We start from the raw sequence: 10,033 nt of genomic DNA, 5'->3' as shown, positions 1-10,033 counted from the left end.
GGGATGATGAGAAACCAATTAAGGGTTTTGAATGGAGATTTGATTTACATTATAAAAAGATAAGTCTGGCTGTTATATGGGTAGAAGAAGGGAAATTCATTAGAAGGTCATGGCAATCATGCAGGCCAAAGATAATGGTAGTTTGTACAAGGGTAGGGGTGCTGAAGAAGTTTAAAATATTGGTTGGGCCTGGAACTTTTTTTTTAATTGGCATGATTTCATGAAGGATTTAATGGAAAATGAAATAATAAAAAAAGAATGCTCTCTGTTTTTAATATCTTAGTGATTGGTGGTGTCATTACTAACATGGGGAAAGTTAGGGTTAGTTTTGGAATGGAAAAATCAACAATTTTATTTTGGACATGCTAAATTTGAAATGCTTGTTAAACATCTAAGTCATATGAAGTGGGCAAATGAATATTTGGATCTGGGGACTTAGAGGAGATACTATATCTACAAATATGAATTTTAAAGTAAAGATTAGGAAAACTATAAAGCAATGAAATGAGGTCACCTGGAAAATTCACGTAGATAGAGAAGATGGTGAATCCTAGCACACATCAGCTTTAGAGGTCTAGAAAATGGAAAGAAGCCAGCAAAGGAGACTGAAGGAGGGAATGACCAGTGTGGTAGGAGGAAATCCAGGAAAGAATGTCCCCTGAGAACCAAGCGGAGAAACTGTTTGAAGGAGAAAGGAAATACTGCTTTAGTTTAGTAAAATGAGGCTTGAGATAGAAAGATGGAAACCTCTTGTGACCTTGGCAGAGCAGATTCAATGAAGTAGTAAAATAAAAACCTGATCTAATATGATAATCCATTATGGAAATATTACAGAGCTTGAGTTCATTGTAAATAATGCTACTTGAAGTAGAGGTCATATGAATTGCTAAGATTGATGGTCTATATGCATATAATTAATTAACTTCTAAATTCACTATTTCTTAGTATTAGTAGATCAAAGTATATAGATTGTTTTACTGTAATGATGGCTGCCTAAAGGGAATATTGAGTCATAATTTCTTCATAGCTCTGAAGATACTATTTAATTCTATGATTTGTAACAATGAAAATAATAGTTTTAAATTCTTCCCTTCTTCTGAGATATTACAAATACCTACTCTGGGCCTCAAAATAGAAAAATGAGCTTCCTTTGTGAAGAGCTCTTTGTTAAACTTCCTATTTTTCTGAGGACTCCATGTGATGCACTGATGTTTGCAAAAGAGTTCTTTTATTACTTGTGTTTGTACCATGATGAGGCTGTTTCCAATAATTGTTGTAATTACTAGGTCTCCTAATCTTGCAAATTGTCCACTCTACAAAGCTCATGTCCATCTGATGGGCCCAGTAAAGGAGCTTTAGAATGCTGTCACCTGAGCCAGCTCTTTTCCACAGCATTGTTCAATCAAGGGACTTCTCTTCTAAAGATTGTTTTTTACCTAACACTCAATCACCACTCTAGTCATTCAGTTACTAAATATTATTAGGCATCTTCTATGTTTGGCCTCTCCTGGAGTCAGAAAATGTAATGTCGAATGAGATGGATCCCATCCTAGCCTCACAAAACTTAGATCCTAATGGGTAAGACAGACAAAAAAATTGTTACAGCAAATATGTTACAGACCGCCAGCATAAGAATACAGGGTAATAGAAGAACTCAAAACTACAGATGGGAAATGGGAGGCTGGGAAAGGCTGGGCTCTGAAAGATGAAGAGTTATCTAAGCAAAGAGGAAGGAAAACAATTGCAAAAAGCTTGTACAAAGATTTAGAAGCAATGAAAGGATAGTGCATTTGAAGAACACTGTGGAAAAGGGAATAAAATTTATCATTATTTTTCTCTCCTTTAGGGTGACTTACTTTAATACTTCTTAGTGACTTTCAAACCACCTTAAAAATTGATTATTCATTGTCAGATTTTATTTTTTGCTTGTAAAGGCTATTTATTTTTGTGTAGTAATCAGTATTCATTAGCTAATAAATATTATGATAGTGCTTATCTGTATTAGCTAATATTTCTCTATTATATAATATATAAATTATAAAAATATATAATATATAAATTATAAAAATATATTACCTAATATATAAATTATAAAAATGTATAATATATAAATTATAAAAATATTATATAATATATAATAATTAGAGAAATATTAGCTAATACAGATAAGCACTATCATAAGGTGATAATCAATTTTAGTAATATTTTTGAAATTCTTTTCAGATAATTTTGGAACATTTTAAAAGTATTATTCTCTAACTCTTCCAAGATTGCCTAACCACTCCAATTGTTCATTAATTCACTCTCATGAGGTTCTAAGGGGTTTCTGTACAGATTAAGCATTTCCTCTTATTCCAATTCCATAATATGAATCATGATGAATATAATAATTTATCAAGAAATATTTAATAAGTGATGCTTTATTTCTAATATGCTCTGAGTATAACTGAAAGAAATTCAATTTTTGTAAGATTTAATAAACTCAAGATAACACCTAACTGATGATTCATCCTCTTATTATTCCTGGAAATCTGGGTGTGAAGAGGTAAATGAAAACACATAATTAGGTGTTATGCAGAGTTTAAATTATCATTTTTTTTCTGTGTGAAAGAGAGACCCGGTATAGTTTTAATTTTACATATAAAGAAACCGAAGGCCAGAAAAGTAGAATGTCCAATATTACACCTCAAGTTAGCAAAAAAAAAAAAAGTCCTGGAAATCAGATTCTGACTCAAGTCTAGTGCTTTTCTCATTATGATAATATCTTTGTTCCTCATTTTTTCTTTTTCTTTTCTTTTCTTTTTTTTTTTTTTTTTTGAGACAGGGTCTCACTCTGTTGCCCAGGTTGAAGTGCAATGGCATGATCATGGCTCAGCAGCCTAGAACTCCTGGGCTCAAGCGAACCTCCTGCCTCAGCCTCCAAAGTAGCTATGACTACAAGTGCCTGCCATCAGACCTGGCTAATTTTTTTTTATTTGTTTGTTTTTGGTAGAGACAGGGTCTCACTGTGTTGCCCAGGCTGGTCTTGAACTTCTGGCCTCAAGTGATCCTCCTGTCTTGGCCTCCCAAAGTGTTGGGATTATAGGTATGAACTACCACACCTGGCCTCAAAGTGCTTTTGATCTTTAAAAGTTTGAGGGCCACTGCTTAGAAATCCATTTGTTTAGTCAATAAATATTTATAAAGGACCTATGACATTTTAGGATTGTTCTAGGTATTGGGGATACAGCAGTGAATGATCGACAAAAATTTCTGCTTTCTGGGAACTGGAGAGATCATCAGACCACTGATACCAGCTGGGATATTTATAGGACTGGATACATTTGAATATCTGGTATGTGCACATGTACGTGTGTGTGTGTATTCAGCTGGTTTCATTTACATTTGAGTATATGAAGATACAATTTCCATGCAATAAAACTCATTATTTTAAGGGGTACAGTCTGACAAGTTTTGACAAACATACATAGTCATTTAACTACCACCACAATAAAAATATGGAATATTTTCATTACCCCAAAAAGTTCTTTCATGCCTCTTTGTGTTTAATCCTTTACCCCACCTGCAGCTTCTGATAAAACTGATCTGATTTCTATCCCTGTTTAAATGGAGTCACACAGTAGGTAACTTTTGCAGCTAGCATTTTTCATTGAGCATAATGCTTTGAGATTCGTCCACCTTATTGCATGTATCTGTATCCATTCGTCTCCAATGTTCAGTAATTGAGCTTCAGTTTTCACATCCTGAGCACAAAGACCAGGTGAAAAGATTTTGAATCAACTAGTGTAGGAAGTCTAGTAGGAGATTCTCCTGCATCAAAGGAGAGACCCTGAGATGAATACAACTTAGTGTTAAGTGAACTAGATATGACTTCCACCCAGGGACTACCAAAAAACCCTAGCTGAAAAACCTGACTGTTCCTGAGACTAACTGTAGGGGCAGGATGGTGGTGAATAGGGATCACAACTAGGGATCTGGAACCGCTTGTGGCTTTCATGTAGGTTTTTTTTTTTCTTAATTGAAACATTGTATCTTATTTTTTTAATTTTTAATTTTTGTGGGTACATAGGTATATTATTTATTCTCATGTAGTTTTGAAGCTTGTATTCACTAGACATGGATAGTTGGGAAAAGAAACAAAACTTCAAGTTGAAAATATAACTTTATGTTGATCTCAAACTTGTAGTACCCCTGGAGCCTGGACAAAGCAAGTACAAATTATCTCTAGAATAATCCACCTTTAACCCAGGCTTCAAATAATTTCTAAATATAGAATTCTAAGGAAAGTGAGCGATTTACCATAAAAAAACCAATGTAACAAGATACTAGATTGAGATCCAGCAGAAATAAAAACAACTGAAGCAGGCATACAGTGACTTCAGATAATGAAATTACTGAATACAATATAAAAAGATTATATTTAATATATTTAAAGAAATAAAAGACGAGTTTGAAAATAAGCAGAGGGAAAACATCATGAGGAATGAGCAAGCATATTTGGATGAAGAGCACATAAAACTACAAATACAAAAATGTAATAAATAAAAGTTTAAAATTCAGTTAGTAGGTTTAAGAACAAATCAGACATGAATGAAAAAGAATAATAGACTAGAAGACAGGCAGACTGTAGGAAAGACAGAAAAAAGATAGAGATTATAAAAAGAGTTTAAAAGACATAGAAAATGGAGTGAAATGATAAACATAGGTATAATTGCAGTCTCTGAAGGATAAAAAAGGAGTAGAAGCAACATTTAAAGAGATAATTAGAATTTTTCATAATACCAAATCACAAATTCAGAAACCAAATGAATCTCATATAAGATAAAAACAAATAATCACATACATATAGCATAGTATAATTGCAGGACAGTGAAAATGAGAAAGATTATCTTAAAATAGATATAGAAGAGAGATTTCTTTTAAAGTAGTGACAGACTTCAGCACCATAGGAAAGGTAAATTTTTTAAAAAAATTAAAAAAATTGGATGGATGCTGTGGCTCATGCCTGTAATCCCAACATTTTGGGAGGCCGAGGTGGGCAGATCGCTTGAGGTCACGAGTTCAAGACCAGCCTGGCCAACATGGTGAAACCCCGTCTCTACCAAAAATACAAAGATTAGCCAGGTGTGGTGGCCAGTGCCTGTAATCCCAGCTACTTGGAAGGCTAAGGCAGGAGAATCGTTTGAGCCTGGGAGGTGAAGGTTGCAGTGAGCAGAGAGATTGCACCACTGAACTCCAGCCTGGGTGACAGAGTGAGGCTTTGTCTCAAAAATAAATAAATAAATAAATAAATAAATAAATAAATAAATAAATAGTAAATAAAGTAGTGACAGACTGAGAATGAACTCAGCAGCAAAAGAGGAACGTGAAGACAATGGAATGATATTGTCAATGTTCTGATATAAAATAAAGTTAATCTAGAATTCAAAGCCTAGCATAAACATGGAGAAACCCTGTCTCTACTAAAAATACAAAATTAGCCGGCCGTGGTGGTGCATGCCTGTAATTCCAGTTATTTGAGAGGCTGAGGCAGGAAAATCGCCTGAACCCGGGAGGCGGAGATTTCCGTGAGCGGAGATTGCCATGAGCCGAGATCGCGCCATCGCACTCCAGCCGGGGCAATAAGAGCCAAACTCCATCTCAAAAAAAATCTCAAAAGCAAATATGAAATAAAGACATTTTCAGACCCCAGAAAACGAGTTTGCCACCAACAGACCATACACTAAAGCAATTCTAAAGATTACACTTCAGGCAGTATCTCCTTTTTAAGGCTGAATAATATCCCATGGCATATATTTGTATCACCATTTCTTTGTTTGTTCATCAGCCAACGGACAACTGAGTTGTTTCCATACTTTGGCTCTGTGAGTAATGCTGCAATGAACATGGGAGTGCAGATATCTCTATGAGGTTATGATTTTATTTTCTTTAGGTATACATCCAGGAGAAGAATTGCTGGGTCATATGGTAGTTCTATTTTTAATTTTTTGAGGAACATCCATACCATTTTCTTTAATGGCTATACCAATTTACATTCCCACCAACAGTGTACAAGTGTCCCTTTTTCTCTAAATTCTTACCAACACTTGCTATCTCTTGTCTATTTGATAATAGCCATCCTAAGAAGGAGATACTGCCATTTACAACAACATGGATGAAACTATGGGATATTATGCTAAGTGAAATAAGCCAGACACAGAAGGAGAAATATTGCATGATCTCACTTATATGGAGAATCTAGAAAAAAATCAAATACAGGCCGGGCACGGTGGCTCACACCTGTAATCCCAGCACTTTGGGAGGCCAAGGCGGGCAGATCATCTGAGGTGGGGAGTTCAAGACCAGCTTGGCCAACATAGTGAAACCCCGTCTCTACTAAAAAACTACAAAAATTAGCCAGGCATGGTTGCGGGTGCCTATAATCTCAGCTACTTGGGAGGCTGAGGCAGGAGAATTACTTGAACCTGGGAAGCTGAGGTTGCAGTGAGCTGAGATCACGCCACTGCACTCCAGCCTGGGCGACAGAGCGAGACTCTGTCATAAATAAATAAATAAATAAATAAATAAATAAATAAATAAATAAATAAATGAAACATAAAAAAGAAAATGCCGTCATGATTATGTAGGAGAATGTCGTATTCTTAGGAAGTGTATGCTGCTTTATTTAGCAGTGATGTGTCATGTCTAAAACATACTTTGAAATGGTACACCAAAAATTACACAGAGAGGAAGGAAGAGAGTGAAGGACAGAAAGGGAGAGAGGGAAGGAAAGGTTAAGGGAGAGAGAAAGAGAGAAGTAAATGTGGCCAATGTTAAATGGTGAATCTTGATGAAAGGAGTATAGAGGTTTATTTTACTATTCTGTCGACTTTTCTATAGGTTTGAACTGTTTAAAATAAATAAAATTGAGCATTGCAATGATCTTTTCAGGCCAAGTACTAATTTCTAAAATGAAGAATAGTGGTTTCAAATGAAGTCATTTGAACCTACGGCCAAGTAGCTATGAGTACTAATTGTTTAAATATAATTATCTTAAAACTTGGGCCGGTTGCAGTGGCTCACACCTGTAATCCCAGCAATTTAGGAGGCTCAGGCAGGTGGATCACTTGAGGCCAGGAGTTCAAGACCAGCTTGGCCAACATGGTGAAACCTCATCTCTAGTAAAAATATGAAAATAAGCCGGACATGGTGGCGTGCACCCATAATCCCAGCTACCTGGGAGGCTGAGGCATAAGAATCACTTGAACCTGAGAGGTAGAAGTTGCAGTAAGCCAAGATCACACCACTGCACTCCAGCCTGGGCAACAGAGCAAGACTCTGTCTCAAAAATATAATATAATATAATATAATATAATATAATATAATATAATATAATATAACATAACATAATATAATGTAATAATTTTTAAACTATAAAACAGAGATTAGAGGAGGAATTGGAGATAGTCAGTATAGGGAACACTTTCAAGGAATTTTTTGTATAAAGAAGAGAGAAATGTGCAGTAGCTGGAAGGAAAAACGAGGTCAATAAATAGTTATTTTAAGATGTGAGAAATAACAACATGCTTGTATGGTGATGGGAAAGATCCAGTAGGAAAGAGAAAATTGATAATACAGTGGTGGTAGAAAGCAATGTCCTTGAGTACATGACGCAGAGAGTTCATCTAGTAGTCACAGAACATAACATACAGTACAAGAGAACAAAGGCAGGTCAGTAGGTCAATGAGATAAGACTTATGGGCAGCTCCTCTGATCACTTCATTTATCAAATTTATTTGAAGTTAGATGCTCTACTGATGGAGGAGTGGGAGGAGTGCTGAAAGTTGGAAAGAGATCAGAATGTAGGAATTGGTCAAGGTAGGATGGATGCAGACGAGAGAGTGAATGGGCTAGGAAAATACTATATAATTACCAGACAACGTTAAGGGCCACTTGAGATTTGTAATCACAAATATAAAATGAGAACAGCTAGCAATATTGTGATGTTTTTCTCCTGCTACATTAACATATGTGAATACAAGCCTGATGTGGGCAAAGTTTTAGGTTTACAAGTCTTTGAATTTATAAATCTAGTTTTTGATTTATGAAGCTTCGGATTTTTATAAGCAAGTATATTAAAGTGAGGGAGGATCATGGATTTTAAGGTATATAAAATGGAGTGATTATAATGATTGACGCCAGACTTTTCACTGGATAAAAAGAATTAGGACATGAAGGTGGTAGGGATGATGAAAAGATGGCAGGACTAATAGATTTTATGTATTGGAATGGTTGGCATTATTTTCGAAGTTAGGGTCTTAGAGGGAGTAAGCTGGGAAAATTGTAGGGGGCAATTAGAAAGTTTGATGCTTGAAATTGATACTTAGAAATTAGGAAAGTGTTGCAGTCACTGATAACATAAAGATATTTGACCTTAGATGGGAGTAGGTAGCTGAGGTCAGTAGAGCACTGGATAATTCAAGGAGAGAAGGTCAAGGAATGGAGAAGGTAGGCTGTTAGAAGAAACATCTAAGTGGATATTGAAATCACCAAGTATTATGTTTAGAATAGTACTGGAGAAGATATTGAGCCAGCAGGTAAAATCATCAAGAAATGACAGTGAGTGACATGGGATCAGGAGATGACTGCTACAAGGAGAGGTAGTGGGTGTTAAAATTTGACCACATGAGATTCTAAGCTGAATGTTGTTAGGCAGAAGGGAGATAGGGAGATCTGGACGTGGCAAGGTGGGGGGCAAGGTAGGGTGATACAGAAGTGGCAAGTGGTAGGATGATCTGGAAGGAGCAGGGAAGATAATTTCTTATTTGTAGGCCCAGTGGGATTAAAGGCTAAGGAAAAATCACAGCTACATTTTGAGAAGAATAATGGAAATAATCTCCTTAGGGAGAACCAGTGTTCGGTTTAAACAAAGAAAGCAAGTTTTCAGAAAAGAGGCTGCAGACATAGGGAATTTTGCTAATGACTGACCACAGGGCATAATACAAAGGCTTCAGGAGTTAAGGAAAGATAGAAATAGCGTAAAAAAAATCTACAGAACAACATGGGATTTACTCTCTGAGTGAAAGGAGATGGTCGGGGAGTTCTGAACTTTTGGAAACTGGCATAAACCATGACCTTAATGTTGATGGTCACATAGTGATGGTAAGGCTATAAGTTGGGGGTGAAGGATTTGGATCGTGTCACAAATATACCGAATTCTGGGGCTCTCGCTTAGCTAAAACTGATGTTTTCCTTTAAGCCCAGGGCCACATAGAGGCTGTGTTTGACCTGTGCCAATGCAGATATGGAGACCAGAGACAAGGGCATTTGCTGTCTGGTGTGAGTTTCTTTCCATCTGTCTTGGATATTATCCATAAATGGAGGAATCAAGTTTCTGGCTTTGTACCCTTTTTGAAAACAAATCCATTCCTGAAGCCCATGCTTCTCAGATGATCAGAATATTGGGATGATAGTTGTGCTGCTGATGCTGCTAGCTCTCACAAGGGGCAGTGGCCTGAGAAAACCAAAGGGCGATAAGCATGACTAAAATTTAGCTCTGAGCTGAAGAATATTCATGTTTTCCTGTGGCTAGGATGGGTACTCTTGAAATATGGAAAGTTCAGTTAGAACCTCCCAAATGATTTTTTTTTAAGTTTAAAAATTCGCTACTTTTTATCACCAAGATCAGAAACACAATGGCCTAATCAGTAACTGTGGACATTTTGAAACAGCCTAATATTTAAGAGGAAATTAAAAGTAAGCCTTGCTACTATCAATGTTAAAAATCACAAATAGACACACACATACTGAGTCACTGTAATAATTCTCTGGTCTTAGTTCACTGAATCTCTGCAGATTCAATTTGGCATCAAATAACAGCCCATTCTTCTCTGCCACATTGGTCATTTGGAACTGATGAGGAGACAGATAGCACTTTAGCTGCACAGAAGAAGAAAGAAGTGCTCTAAGGTGACATTTTGTTTTGAAAGAAGTCTAGAGATGTAAGTTTGTCTACCTGTTTTTATAAACAACACTTACCAAAATTGGAGACTTT

The sequence above is a fragment of the Gorilla gorilla genome, chromosome 4 (genome assembly GCF_029281585.2).
Source record: "Gorilla gorilla gorilla isolate KB3781 chromosome 4, NHGRI_mGorGor1-v2.1_pri, whole genome shotgun sequence".
NCBI classification, from domain to species: Eukaryota; Metazoa; Chordata; class Mammalia; order Primates; family Hominidae; genus Gorilla; species Gorilla gorilla.
This window is presented reverse-complemented; position numbering follows the sequence as displayed.